Consider the following 14698-nt stretch of genomic DNA (forward strand, 5'->3'; position numbering starts at 1 on the left):
GCGCCTTGGGACGGACATTTTTGGCGCCGCGTGTTCCTAATTCCCGGGCGGTGGGTAGCGGTGGTTTCCGGCTCCCCAGTGTGTCCGGGTCTTGTCGACTGTGGAGGTCTTGAGTTTCCTGGGCGGCTTCACGCGCGACCCCGGCCCGCACTCCACGCAGAGCCTCCTGGAGGCAAGAAAGATAAGAGTTTGCCCCGTTTTCTAATTAGCCCGAGACCGTCGGGAATTCAGGGTCCACCGCGTTGAGGGCCCACTTTCGTCCCGCCCGCTAACGAACCAGGAGCCAGAAAGTCCCCCTGTCTGCCGGTGACTCCCCCCGGGCCACGTGCCTGACGCTGCCTTCTGAGAGCTGCTAATATAGACAGTCGCGTATGTTTGTGAAGTTTACCGTGAGCAGCGCACAAACATAATATTTAATCTCAAGAAACCTCATGCACTAGGTAATTTTACCAGTGGGAAACACCCTGGTGGTCACTGGATGTTACAGCTGCGGGGTGGGGAGAAGAACTTGGTCAGGCCAACCACAGTGCAGGGCCTTTGACCCCTCAAAAGTTCCCTCTTTGTTATTTGGGACTAAAGCATCTATTTAAAAATGGCTGCTAAATCAATGTCACCAGATGGTCTAGGAGTCAATCAAAAGAGTCAAAGGAAGGTTTCCTTGTTGGCGGAAGCACAGAAAATTGCCTTTGCGTTGTGTTTTTGCCAATTATTCAGATGGGTCACTGTGGCAAAACTTAATTGGTGTCAAACTTAACCTAGAGCGCTTTCTTCAGTTTTGAGCCTGCCCAGGTAGGATGGTTACATCATGGGCACCTGGTGCCTGGTACAAAACCAAGATACCTTTAGCTGTGATGGTATTTCCCTAACTGAACTAATGTTCAGAATCACCTCTGGAGTTTCTAATTAAAGAGACGTGGGGGCTTCCCTGGTGGCGCAGTGGTTGAGAATCTGCCTGCCAATGCAGGGGACACGGGTTCGAGCCCTGGTCTGGGAAGATCCCACATGCCACGGAGCGGCTGGGCCCGTGAGCCACAATTACTGAGCCTGCGCGTCTGGAGCCTGTGCTCCGCAACAAGAGAGGCCGCGATGGAGAGAGGCCCGCGCACCGCGATGAAGAGTGGTCCCCACTTGCCGCAACTAGAGAAAGCCCTCGCGCAGAAACGAAGACCCAACACAGCCATAAATAAATAAATAAATAAATAAAAGAACGTGAATTTCTTTAAAAAAAAAAGAGATGTGGCATTGGGCCCAGGATTTTGTATTTTAACAAGGGCTGGTGGGGATTCTGTGAGCAATCGAGTTATTTTGCAATTCTTCCTAGAAGGCTCCTGTGACTGAGTGAATAGGAACCTCACAGCTACCCACTGGGGCTCTCTGGTCAGGGAGGAAGCTGGGGCCAGTTCTCTGGTCTGCACCCTGCTTTCTGATGATCTCTGGAGAGCACCCTGAGGAGGTTCTCATTTTGAACTCTGGGATGGGGACCAAGGGGACACTTACTGGGTGACGGGGGACAGAAAGAACAGCATAAGCCAAGGCATGGTGGAATAAGACCCCCGTGTTTGCAAGCAGTTTGGCACAGAGCAAGCTTGGGGCACTCATGGGAAGAGGTTGGAGAGAGCAGTGCATGATCAAGTGACAGGGATGAGTTACAGAAATACTGGCGTGGCTGGCTTGTCATTCAGATCTCAGTTTATATCACCTCTTAAGAGGCCTTTCCCCAACCCTCCAATGAAAAGTGCCACCCAGAGGCTCCTTACCACATCACCCTAACTGAGTCCTCTGCAGGTACTTACACTACCTGGCATTTTTCTTGTCTGTTTACTGTCTGTTTGCTCCTTCCCCAGCCACGAGAACACAGACTTTGTTCTTTGCTATATTCCTGGCGCCTCAAGCATTGCCTGACATAAGTAGTGGTGAAAATTATTTGTTGAGTGAATGAAGTACTTAGGCAAAAGGAGCAGTGGAGAAAGCCAGTATAGCTTAGTGGTCAAGTGCCTTGCTTTGGAGTCAGCCTGGGATAGAAAAACAGTAATAGCTAATACTTATATAATACTTATGAAGTTCCAAGCACTATTCCAGTTCTTTATAGATAATATATATATATAAATTCATTTACTCTTACAAAAAAGTTATCACTATTTTATAGAAACTGGGGCATAGATAAGTTAACTTATCTAGGGTCACATAGCTAGGAACTAGGATTTAAATTGAGACCCTGCTCTGTCATCCCAGTTTCTTTATAAAATGCGTATAATAATAGTACCTGACATTTGGGTTGCTCTGAGTATTAAGTGAGATGTGTAATAAGCCCTCAGTATTAGCTATTGTTATTATTGACAGACTTCGTGACTTGAATAGAGAGGGAGAACAGATCATTTATTTCCATTATCTGTTGAGTGTGTGTATGTACGTGGAGTGACACCAGCAGGGCTGCGGGTCTGGGGGGAAGCTCCTGAGTTCAATGTTGGACATGATACATGCATAAGAAATACCCATCGCTTTAGGCCAGGTGTCCCCAACCCGCAGGGGACCGATACTGGTCTGTGGCCTGTTGGGAACTGGGCCGCACAGCAGGAGGTGAGCGGCGGGTGAGTGAGCGAAGCTTCATCTGCCGCTGCCCGTCGCTTGCATCACCTCCTGAACCATCCCTTCTCCCCACCGCACCGCCTGTCCGTGGAAAAACTGTCTTCCACAAAGCCAGTGCCTGGTGCCAAAAAGGTTGGGGACCGCTGCTTTAGGCAGCTGGCTCTATGGAGGTGGTCACACAGCTGCAGACACAGATGGCATGAGGGACCAGCCTAGCATAGCAGCCAGAGTGAGGAGAGGAGAAGGCTGGGCAGACCCAGACCCAGTGGTGGGAAACATCTAGGGTGGAAGAAGGCCCAGAGGCAGAAGCCAAGCTAGAAAAGGGGAGTTTTGTAAGCCAAGGGAAGAAAGGGTTTCAAGAAAAAAGGAAGAAAACAGTATCCACTGCCACAAAAAAGTCAAATAAGGTGAGGCCTGAGAGGGTCTACTGGATTTGGTGTTAAAAGATGTTGGAGATTTTGGCAAGTGTGATGGGGTAGAAGCCACACTGCTGCAGATGGAGAAGCGGCAGTGCTAAGTGTAGGGCCCCTGTAGGAAGCACTCCTGGGAGAGAGAGTGGTCGCAGCTCAAGCTTCCCCATACCTTATAGCCTATGGGGAAGGACCCAGTAGAGGGAGGGCTGGAAGCTTAGAAAAGAAACAAGAGGACAAGAGTAAGTGAGTGAGGATTCCCAAGTGAAGGGGCTACCCCTTGGTCCACACCAATCTGAGACTAAAGGTAAGCGTACCTGTGTAACTAACACAGAAGAGTAAGCCAGAATGTAGGCTCTGGGGGGCGGAGCTTGCTGCCAGGATGGCTTAGCGCCTCTTAAGTGCCCAGACAGTGCCTGGTGCATAAAAGATGCTTAGGAAATGTCCATTCAATGAATGGAGTATCGTGTGACAATTACGATAATTCCTGTCTGCTGCTGTCTTCTTTTGGAAGAAGGGCCCCCCGTGGCCTCAACTCCCTTCTGTACATACCCCCACCTCCTGCCCCTCTGCTTGGGGTACGCTCTCTGGTTTTGGTTCCACCTCCCGGGGACGACTGTCCCCTGACAGCGCCCAAATCAGGGTCTCTGCGCGAGCCTCTTTCCTCCTGGGCTCCAGGCAGCTCCCTTTGGTGTCCTATAGCTCTTCAAATTCCAGGCGTCACAAACTGAATTCAGCTTCTTCCTCCGCTCTGAACCGCCATCTTTCATACCTTCGTAAACAAGACACAGCAACCGGCCCTCCCAGCCCAGGGCCGGACACAGTCTTAGACCCGACCGTCCCCCTCAGCCCCCACGGCAGGGGCTTCCCACAGCCTGGCCCTTGGGAGTCTTTGGAATCGCTCCCCTACTTTCCCCACAGCTTCCTTCTTACTTCGAGCTTCGTCATCCTGCCTAGATTAAGGCAGCAATTCTGAATTGGCCTCCCTGACACCAGTCTTGCCCCTTATGTGTAGCCACATCAGTTTTTTTGTTTGTTTTTTTGGCTGCGCCACGCAGCTTGCAGGATCTTAGTTCCCTGACCAGGGATTGACTCCACACCCTCGGCAATGAAAGCGCGGAGTCCTAACCACTGGACTGCCGGGGAATTCCTGCCACAGCAGTTTGTTTTATCAACAGATACAAACACATTCTAATAAATAAAAGATTTCAATGACTTCTCCTACCTGGCAGGGTGAACCCCCAGTGCCGCAGCCCACCAATGAAAGCCCACTTCCTGCTGCAGAGAAGGGGACTAAGGTGAGGCGAGCGAGGCATCTGTCTCAGGAACAAGATCTAAGGGGCACCAGAAACTGAGTGATCAAGATGAGTCGTATTTCAGTGCAGTATTTATTCATTAACATGAAAAATACACAATGAACACAAAATCGAATTTTAAAAACCCACAGGATGAGAATTACTGATATTTCTTTGGCCTCAGGCTCCACTATGGCTTACACAACACTATTATTGATCCTGTGTTCATTTAAAACTTGATATTTGGGGCTTCCCTGGTGGTGCAATGGTTGAGAATCCGCCTGCCAATGCAGGGGACACGGGTTCGAGCCCTGGTCTGGGAAGATCCCACATGCCGCGGAGCAACTGGGCCCATGAGCCACAACTACTGAGCCTGCGCGTCTGGAGCCTGTGCTCCGCAACAGGAGAGGCCACGATAGTGAGAGGCCCGTGCACCGCGATGAAGAGTGGCCCCCGCTCGCCGCAACTAGAGAAAGCCCTCGCACAGAAATGAAGACCCAACACAGCCAAAAATAAATAAATTAATTAATTTTAAAAAAAACAACTTGATATTTTGTTCATCATGAATTTCCTTGCACTACTTTTGGAAAGACTGACATTCTTACAATATTCAGTTTTCTCTACCGGAACATGTGTTTCATGTCTTGCATTAAAACATTGTATTGATTACTGAGTTTTTGGCCTTCAACTTTGTATACAAGTCAACTGCCTCACTTGTCTCACCCTAGTCCTGGTTCTGTGCCCAGCTGTGACCTCCAAGCTTCAGGCAACTGAACCACTGGCCTTCCCCCAATGGGCCCTCTGGCCTCTGTCCCACCTGCACCCTCTCCTGTGCTCCTTCCCCTGACTGAGACAACCTCCCCCCACCCCTGGCCTCCTGGTTGACCTTCCGACTCAGCCACCTCTTCCTGGAGACCCCCATTATCTGCAGACTGTGTTGGAAACTCATTTCTACTGGTAAAGCACCAGCTGTCACAGTGCCTGTGGGTGAGTATGCTTCCATGTCTGTTTTCCTACTCTGCAGTGAGCTTCCTGAGGTCATGTGGAATTCGTTCTTTTAATCCTGGGCTCTGCACAGTGTCAGCAAACAGGTGGTGCTCAATAAATGCTGATTCAGGGACTTCCCTGGTGGTCCAGTGGTTAAGAATATGCCTTCCAATGCAGGGGACGCGGGTTTGATCTCTGGTCAGGGAACTAAGATCCCACATGCCACGGGGCAACTAAGCCCACGCACCCTCAACTAATGAGCACTCGGGCCACAACTAGAGAGCCCATGTGCCACAACTACAGAGCTCACACACCACAACTACAGAGCCCACATGCCACAAGTAGAGAAGCCTGCACGCCACAGCAGAGGATCCTGTATGCCACAACTAAGAGCCGGCACAGCCAAAAATAAATATTAAAAAGACATTTGCAGGCTTCCCTGGTGGCGCAGTGGTTGAGAATCTGCCTGCCAATGCAGGGGACACGGGTTCGAGCCCTGGTCTGGGAAGATCCCACATGCTGTGGAGCAACTAGGCCCGTGAGCCACAATTACTGAGCCTGCGCGTCTGGAGCCTGTGCTCCGCAACAAGAGAGGCTGCGATAGTGAGAGGTCCGCGCACCGCGATGAAGAGTGGCCCCCGCTTGCCGCAACTAGAGGAAGCCCTCGCACAGAAACGAAGACCCAACACAGCCATAAAATTAAAATAAATAAAATAAATAAGCAAATATGGTTAAGAAAAATATATTTTTTTTAAATTTGCATTTTATAAATAAATAAATAAATGCTGATTCTGTGACTGATGCCCACGTGACTTACAGCTGTTGGAGGAACCCAGGATTAGCCACAGAGAGCTCAGGAATTCTGATGGGTTTCCAGAGACTGTGGAGAACAAGGCAGCCGCTTCCAGGTCCCCCAGTCTAACCCCAGCCCATGGCCACCTTGCCTGAGCTGGGATACCCTGCCTTTCATGAATCCCCACTGTCCCCCACTGGACCTCCTTCTCTGTTCCTGTCCATCCCTCCAGTTGTCCTCCTGGGTCTAGGAGGGTCAAAGCTGGGTCTAGGGCCCTGCCTTCATGGAATATTGAAAGAAGGTAAGATTAAAAGTAGTTAAGGGTCTGGACTTCAGCTCTGTAGATTCAGAAACCTGAACTTTTAAAAGATAATTTATACTTCACACCTATCAGGATGGCTGCTATTTAAAAAAAGCCAGGTGTTGGTAAGGATGTGGAGAAATTTAGAACCCTGTGCACTGCTGGTATAAATGCAAAATGGTGCAGCTATTATGGAAAACACTATAGTGGTTCCTCAAAAAATTAAAAACAGAACTACTGTACGATCCAGAAATACTTCTGGGTATATATCCAAAAGAATTGAAAGCAGGGTCTGAAAGACATTGCACACCCTTGTTCAACAGCCGTGTTTGGCTATTATTCACAATAGCCAAAGGTCCCAGATATCCATCAATGACTGAATGGATAAACACAGGAAAGGAAATTTAATGCATGCTACGACATGGATGAACATTTAAGATATTATGCTAAGTGAAATAAGTGAGTCACAAAAAGACACATATTGTATGATTTCACTATATGAGGCACTTAGAGTAGTCAAATGCATAGAGACAGGAAGTAGAATGGTGGTTGCTAGGGGCTGGGAGGAGGGGCAATGCGGAGTTGTTGTTTAATGGGTATAGAGTTTCAGTTTTGCAAGATGAAAAAGTTCTGGAGATTGCACAGCAATGTGAATATACTTAACACTACTGAGCTGTATGCTTAAAAATGTTTAATATGGTAAATTTTATATTATGCTTATGTTGCCACAATTTTCTAAAAGATAATTTCATTTTTGAATAAATACATCCAAGAAACCAAAAAATATAAAAGAATATACAGTAAAAAGTCTCTCTTGCACTCCTGTCTCCCATTCTCCTGGTTCCTATTCCTCTACCTGCACAGGTAACTGCTTTTAAAAATGTGTTAACCGGGGCTTCCCTGGTGGCACAGTGCTTAAGAATCCACCTGCCAATGCAGGCGACACGGGTTTGAGCCCTGGTCCGGGAGGATCCCACATGCCGCGGAGTAGCTAAGCCCGTGGGCCACGGCTGCTGAGCCTGCGCTCTAGAGCCCACGAGTCACTACTGAAGCCTGTGCGCCTAGAGCCCATGCTCCGCAACAGCAGAGGCCACCGCAATGAGAAGCCCGTGCACCGCAGGGAAGAGTGGCCCCCGCTCACCTCAAATAGAGAAGGCCCGCACGCAGCAACGAAGACCCAACGCAGCCAAAAATGAAAGAAAAAAAAAAAAAAACATAGGCGGAAATCTTCCTGATCTTAGGGTAGGCAATGGTTTCCTAGATATAACACCACAGGCATAAGCAACAAAAGAAAAAAGAGATACACTGGACTTCAGGAAAATAAAAAAAAACTTTTGTGTTGCAAAGTACACTATCAAGAAAGTGAAAAGATAATAATGCATAATGGGAGAAAGTATTTGTTAATCATACATCTGATAAGGGGTTAATATCCAGAATACACAAAGAACTCCTATAGCTCAACAACAAAAACAAAAACAAAACACCCAATTAAAAAATGGGCAAAGGATTTGAATAAACATTCTCCAAAGAAGATACAACAAATACTGAATAATGAAAAGATGCTCAACATCATTAGCCAACAAGGTAATGCAAATCAAAACCACAACGAGATACATCTTCACAACCCCTAGGATGGCAATAATCAAAAAGTCAGATAATAACAAGTGTTGGTGAGGATGTGGAGAAATTGGAAGCCTTGCACACTTCTGGTGGGAGTGTAAAATGGGGCAGCTGCTTTGGAAAATTGTCTGGCAGTTCCTCAAAGGGTTAAACATAGAGTTACCATGTAATCCAACAAATCCACGCTTAGGTATACAGCCAAGAGAGATGAGAGCGTACGTCCATACAAAAACTCACACATGACAAAAAAACTTGCACGTGAGTGTTCACAGTAGCATTATTCACACTAGACAAAAAAGTGAAACAACCTAAATGTCTAACAACTGATGAATGGAGAAACAAAACGTGGTCTCTCCATGCAATGCAGTATTATTCAACAATAAAAGGAAAGTACTTATCTGTGGTACAACATGGATGAAGTTTGAAAATATGTTCAGTGAAAGAAGACAGATCCAAAATATCACGTATTTTATAATTCCAACATTAGCAAATCTTTAGAGACAGAAAGGAGATTAGTAGTTTCCAGGGACTAGGGGAAGAGGGAAATGGGGAGTGACTGCTGATGGGCGTAGGGTCTCTTTCTGAGGTCATGAAAATGTTCTAGAATTAGACAGCTGTGATGGTCGCACAACTTTGTGAAGATACCAAAAAAAACCCCCAAAACCCAGAATTGTACATTTTAAAAGAGTATATATTATGGTATGTGAATTGTATCACAATTTTAAAATCCATATAAAAATATATTAACCTTCAGGGACAAATACAGCTCTCACTGGACCAGCACCAGCTTATTTGCAGACCTACAATGGAAGCTGAATCAGAAGGTAGCTTGGCAAACATGGAAGGCCAGTTGACTACCTTCACAATGTATCTAGCACCCTAACCCTCCTCACCACCGCCGTGCTCCTACGACAGAAAGATCCACTCCCAACTCCCTGACCCTGCTTTCCAGTCTCACTCGCTTTCTTTGAAATCCCCAGGTCATCCAGCCACACTCTCACTTCCAGGCCCAGGTCTCTTCTCTTCGTCTGAGGACATGAGTGTGACCCTTTGATTCATGTTGCTGCATCTCCAGAGCTCCCCATGAGGGGCGGGGGGGTGGGGGGTAGAGGTGGGCCTGGCCTGGTGCCTGGCAGAGCAGGAGCTCAGCAAATGTTTCTGGAGCGAACCGGAATTAGGAAGAGCCTCGTTGAGGAGATGCCATCCAGGCTGAGACCACAATGGCCCATGGGATCTGTCAGCTAGATGGGGGAGGGGAGAGTGCCCTGGGCAGGCGCAACAGCCTGTGCAAAGGCCCTGGAGAGAGAGGCCTGGTGCCTTTGAACACTCAAGGGAGACTGAAGGGCTTGAGGACTCGTGATCATAACAGATGGGGCTAGAGACAGATGGAGGTTTGAGGAACTTTTGCATTAGACACCTTTCATCGCAAGCAGCTGCTCAAAACTATTTAAATACACAAAGGGATTCACTGGCTCCCAGCACTGCAAAGTGCTGGGTACCCTGACTCTCAGCTCTTCAGGGCTGGCTTGATCCAGCAGCTCAAAGATGTCATCCAGTACTTGCTTTTTTGTCTTTCTTTCCCCATTTCCCCATGTCAGTTTCATGCTCAGACCAGCTTTCGTCCTGGTGGCAAAACCTCTTGCTGCAGTTCAAGCAATGACCCTCACGTCTACACATCTTAGTGTCCAGAGGGAGCTAGAAAACGTCTTTTCCAGCAGCCCCAGCCAAAAAGAAGTCCCCTCCACTGTCCTTGGGTTATGGGCCCACTCTGCGGCCAGGTAACGAGGTTATGCTGCCTCTCCCAGCCCCAGGCCCAGGTGGGTCAGCACTTGGGCTAGTGGGTACCCAAAGAATCATCAGCGGAGTGCCTAGACAAGAGAAGGGTCATGGGAGGCAACCACAATAGCCAGAAACTCAAATTGTTACTTTCCTTTCCTCATCTACATGGGAGTATCATCTCTACTTTGTGAGGTTGTAAAGAACAGAGAGGTTCAAGCGCGACAGTTATGGCCAGTGTGACCTCGGACAGAATGCCCCTTCGGGGGCTGTTTTCTCTTCAGTGAAAGGAAGGGTTGGGTCACCTGCAGATCACCAAGCCGCTTTTCCTGCTTCACCCAAGGTCCTTCTCTCCGAAGCGAGGTGCAGCGGCCCGACATGGCCAGCAGGTGGCAGCCCTGAGGCATGTCCTGGTTCTGGCGAAGCCTGGCAGTCCTAGTTGCAGAGAAAGAGGCTGGGCCTCCCCAGCGAGATCCTGTGGTCTACTGTGCTTTCTTGGGAACCCAACTCTCAGGTGGCAGCAGGGCCAGCTTCATAGGCATGCCATCCACACTTAGAAGGGCCCTGGGATTGGTTTAATGCTCTACTGTTGCCATCTTGAAACCTTAATAACTTGAACAGGAGCCCTGCATTTTCACTTTGCAGTCGGCCCTAAATTATGGTGCTGGTGGCAGGACTCACATTGCCTCGGGGATCCCCATCACTGCTATTTCCCAGAAACGTGCTGGGCCCTTCCCTTTACTGTGCTTTCGCTCAGCCTTCCTGGGGCTCCTTATCATGCTTGTCTCCTCAGCTCCCTGTCTGCTGGGAAGCCTGGAAAGGATGGGGCCCTACACAGTGAGGGGGGGGAAGATGGGGACCCTAAATGGGGGAAAAAATCTGCTCTGGTCAAGGTCATCGGTGGCCTGGTTGTCACATCCAAGGGAAACCTTCCCTCACCAACAAATTGTTGGTGAGTAAACCTTCTAGGTCCCACCTTACTTGACCCCTTTGGTATTTGACACTCAATTCCTCTGTTCCAGAGCGTCTCAGGACTCAGCTCAGGGGCCCTCATTCTCCTCTGGACTCGCTCCTCACTGCCCCACAGCCATCAGTGTCCCCTAGGCTGCCTTCCATTTTTTTAAAGTCCCTTATTGAAGTGTAATTTACATACAGTAAAACTCACTACTTTTAGGTATACAGTTCAATGAGTTTTAGTAAACGTATGCAGTCATGATATAATCCAGAGTATTTCCACCCCTCCCAAAATTTCCCGCACGCCCTCTGTAGTCAGTTCCCTCCCTCCCTCCCTCCCCCAACACCCGCACCCTACTAACCACTGATCCACTTCCTGTCTCTCTGGTTTTGCCCTTTCCAGAGTGTCACATAAGTGGAATCATATAGCAGGTGGGTTTCGGAGTCTGGCGGCTTTCACTTAACATCATGCCACACCCTTTTTTTTCATTTCTGGTCACGAGGCATGCGGGATCTTAGTTCCCCGAGACCAGGGATCGAACCCGCATCCCCTGCGCATTGTCTTAACCACTGGACCACGAGGGAAGTCCGCACACCCATTTTTGAATCTCATTTTTTGGCATTCCCTGCACAGCCATCATTTAAAGCACCATTCAGGAATTCCCTGGAAGTCCAGTGGTTAGGACTCTGCGCTTTCACTGCTGAGGGCCGGGTTCGATCCCTGGTGGGGAAACTGGGATCCCACAAGGCACATGGCGTGGCGAAAGAGAGGGAGGGAGGGAGGGAGGGAAGGAGGAAGGAAGGCAGGAAGGCAGGCAGGCAGGAAGGAAGGAAGGAAGGAAGGAAGGGAGGGAGGGAGGGAGGGCACCACCCTCTGCTGATGGCACACACCCCCTACTCCGGCCCTTTACTAAGCTCTGCCTGAAACTCAACCACTCACTCAGGTTCCCTCAGACCAGCTCCTCTGCCTTCATTCTCTCCCTCGGTCACCAAGCTAGAAATCCGGGAGGCATCTTTGCCTCTTTGTCTGCTGTCCCCCAGCTCCAGATGTTGCCCTCCCCAATCAGTCCCCTTCCCTCCAGCTCCTCTGTCCCTGCCTTGGTCCAGGCCGACGCCACGGCAGGCTCTCCTGGCCAGTCTCCCTGTCTCCTCACCCTGGCCTCATCCCCACCCATCCTGTACCAGTTCACTAGTGCAGCAAGCAATGGCCTTGGCCAGGATCTGACCTCTGCCTGCCTCTCCAGCCTGACCCCTCTCCACATCCCCTTCTAAGATGGGGGACACTGTTGAAACAAACCGTTGGTGAGTAAGCACGGCCATAACGTAACAGCCCAAAATGTTTACTAACGATTTCCAAGGAACTGTGAAGTGAAAAAAGCAAAGTGCAAAAGCTTTTCTAGCAGGCTACCTACCACGTAAACGAGAGGAACTAGAAAATACACACTGTGCAAAAGGAAAAAGAGTAATAAACACAGATAAACCAGAAACTAGTGAGACTGCTTACTTGCCGGGAGAGGCAGGGTGTGAAGGACAGGAGCGGGTAGAAGGCGTAGGGGACGTGACACTCCTCTGAGTATCTCTGTGCAGTTCCGACTTTTAGAATCATTACTGTGTTTCATAAATTTTTTAAAAATTTTAATCAACAAGGAATTGGGAAAGGGGGAGTGGAGACAACGCAAAGTGGAATATAAACAAGAACAAATGAACCCGACTGTACTACAAATGAAGAGCATCACAACACCGAGGATGCCGGGGGACGCTCAGCTAAGTGACTTCAGAAAAGGGTATCTGACCATCTACTCTAAGACTAAAGGAAGGGCTTCCCTGGTGGCGCAGTGGTTGAGAATCCGCCTGCCCATGCAGGGGACACGGGTTCGAGCCCTGGTCTGGGAAGATCCCACATGCCGCAGAGCAACTAAGCCCGTGAGCCACAACAACTGAGCCTGCGCATCTGGAGCCTGTGCTCCGCAACGGGAGAGGCCGCGACAATGAGAGGCCCGCGCACCGCGATGAAGAGTGGTCCCCACTTGCCGCAATTAGAGAAAGCCCTCGCACAGAAACGAAGACCCAACACAGCCAAAATAAATAAATAAATAAATAAATAGCGTTCCCTTAAAAAAAAAAAGTTCCAGTTTCTCCACATCCTCATCAACACTTGTTATTTTGTTTGCTGTTGTTGTTGTTATAGTAGCCATCCTAATGAGTGTGGGGTGGTATCTCGTTGTAGTTTCGATTTGCATTTCCCTAATGATGAGTGATGTTGAGTATCTTTTCATATGTTTATTGGCCATTTGGTACATCTTCTTTGGAGAAATGTCTATTCATGTCCTTTGTCCATTTTTAATTGTTTTGTTGTTGTTGTTGCTGTTAAGAAGAGTTTGGGTTTTATTATAAATGATTTAAGGAATCACTGGAGAATGTTAAGCAGGGGGCTAATGTGACCTAATCTGGGTTTATTTTTTGATCACTCTGTTGGGTGGAGAATGTTTTGAAGGCAGAAAGATTAGAGATGGAGAGGCAGGGAGACCAGTTAGGGGGCTTTTGCAGAGAAGTTCAAGCAAGAGATGACGATGGTCCCAACAAGAGTGGTACTGTTCACTACCGATGAGATTGTAGAGAAGTGAAAGATTCAAAAGCTTAGTTAAGTAGTACAGTCAACAGGATTTAGCAACTAGATAGAAATGGGAAATGAGTAAGTAGAAGGAAGTACAAGACAACTCCCAAGATTCTGACTTGAGCCAGAAACTGGATGGATGGTGGTACCATTCACTAAAATAAAGCAAGCCAGGGGAGAATTGGTTTAGAAGCTGGGGAGAGAAATGGTGAATTCAATTATCAACACCATACAGTGGCAGGGCCTGGAGGATCTCCTAATGGAGAGGTCCAGCACTTACAGGCTGGCATTTAGAAGGAAGTGCTTGGCTGGAGATTCTACTCTGGAAGCCTCTGCACACAACGGAAGCTGTGGGAGTAGACAGAATCACCCAGGGGACACAAAGAATAGAGGTTCTTAACCTGGATATCAAGGTAGGCTTCTGGGATCTGGGGACCTCCTGAAAGTGTAACAAAAATACACATGTAGGTGCACATGTGCATAATTCTTGGAAGAGGGTTGACATCTTTTAACTGATGCTCCAAGAGATCCCTGACTGCCCTCCCTTTTCCCCTTCCCCCAAAAGGTTAAAAGCCACTGATACGTTGTGAGAGGGAAAAGTCATCTGAGGAACATCAACATTTAAGGGAGAGAGGAAGGGGACAGCCTGAGAAGAAGCATTCAGAGAGGAGGAGAAAAATGAAAAGAATGAGATTTCAAAGGGGGAGGAAGGGGTGGTCAGTGGTGTCAAACGTTGCAGGGAGTAAGATATGAACCAGAAAGCATCTAGGAGCCTTTGCCGCAGAGGTCCTTGGTGTCCTTGGGAAGAGTCTCAGCACCATCACAGGTGCACGGAGGAATCAGAGAAGAACTGCAGGCAGCAAATTGGGAGACGCTTTCAAGATACATTTAGCTGTAAAAGGAAGGAGAGCAGGACTTCGAAGGCAGATGTGGGATGAGGGAAAGGCTTTGTCTTGGATTCTGTGGAAACGAAGGCAGCATCAGCAGAAGACTAGTGGCAGCAGACTGGTGAGCTGCTCGCCCAACCCATTCCTTCTTCCTGGATGCGTAGCTGTGGTCCAGCTTTCCCTACCTCCCTTGGGACTAGAGGTACGGTCATTTGACCAAGATCTAGCCAAAGGTAGTGGTGAACACACACCTAGGCCCGCCATAAAAAGTCCCCACACTGGACCCTCCTTGTTCTTTCCTATCAACTTGCTGCATGAAGAGATTTCCAACGGCCCAGAACCAGGACAGAGGCACAAAGTGGAGGTAGCCTAGGTCCTTAAATGATCACATGGAAGGCCATGTGACCAAGAATACTCACTCCCTACTGTGTCATGAGTGAGAAATAAACGATTACTCTGTTGAGTTACTAAGAAT

At 48.5% G+C, this 14698-nt stretch overlaps 1 long non-coding RNA gene across 1 annotated transcript; it reads left to right on the forward strand.

Annotated features, from left to right (window-relative positions):
* The first annotated feature begins 45 nt into the window (after positions 1-45).
* On the forward strand, positions 46-6027 carry LOC309662975. Its single transcript, XR_014265053.1, has 2 exons — positions 46-440; positions 965-6027. It is a non-coding gene; the product is annotated as an uncharacterized lncRNA (long non-coding RNA).
* The last annotated feature ends 8671 nt before the right edge of the window (positions 6028-14698 follow it).

Source organism: Balaenoptera physalus (genome assembly GCF_965194825.1).
Source record: "Balaenoptera physalus genome assembly, chromosome: 6".
NCBI lineage: Eukaryota > Metazoa > Chordata > Mammalia > Artiodactyla > Balaenopteridae > Balaenoptera > Balaenoptera physalus.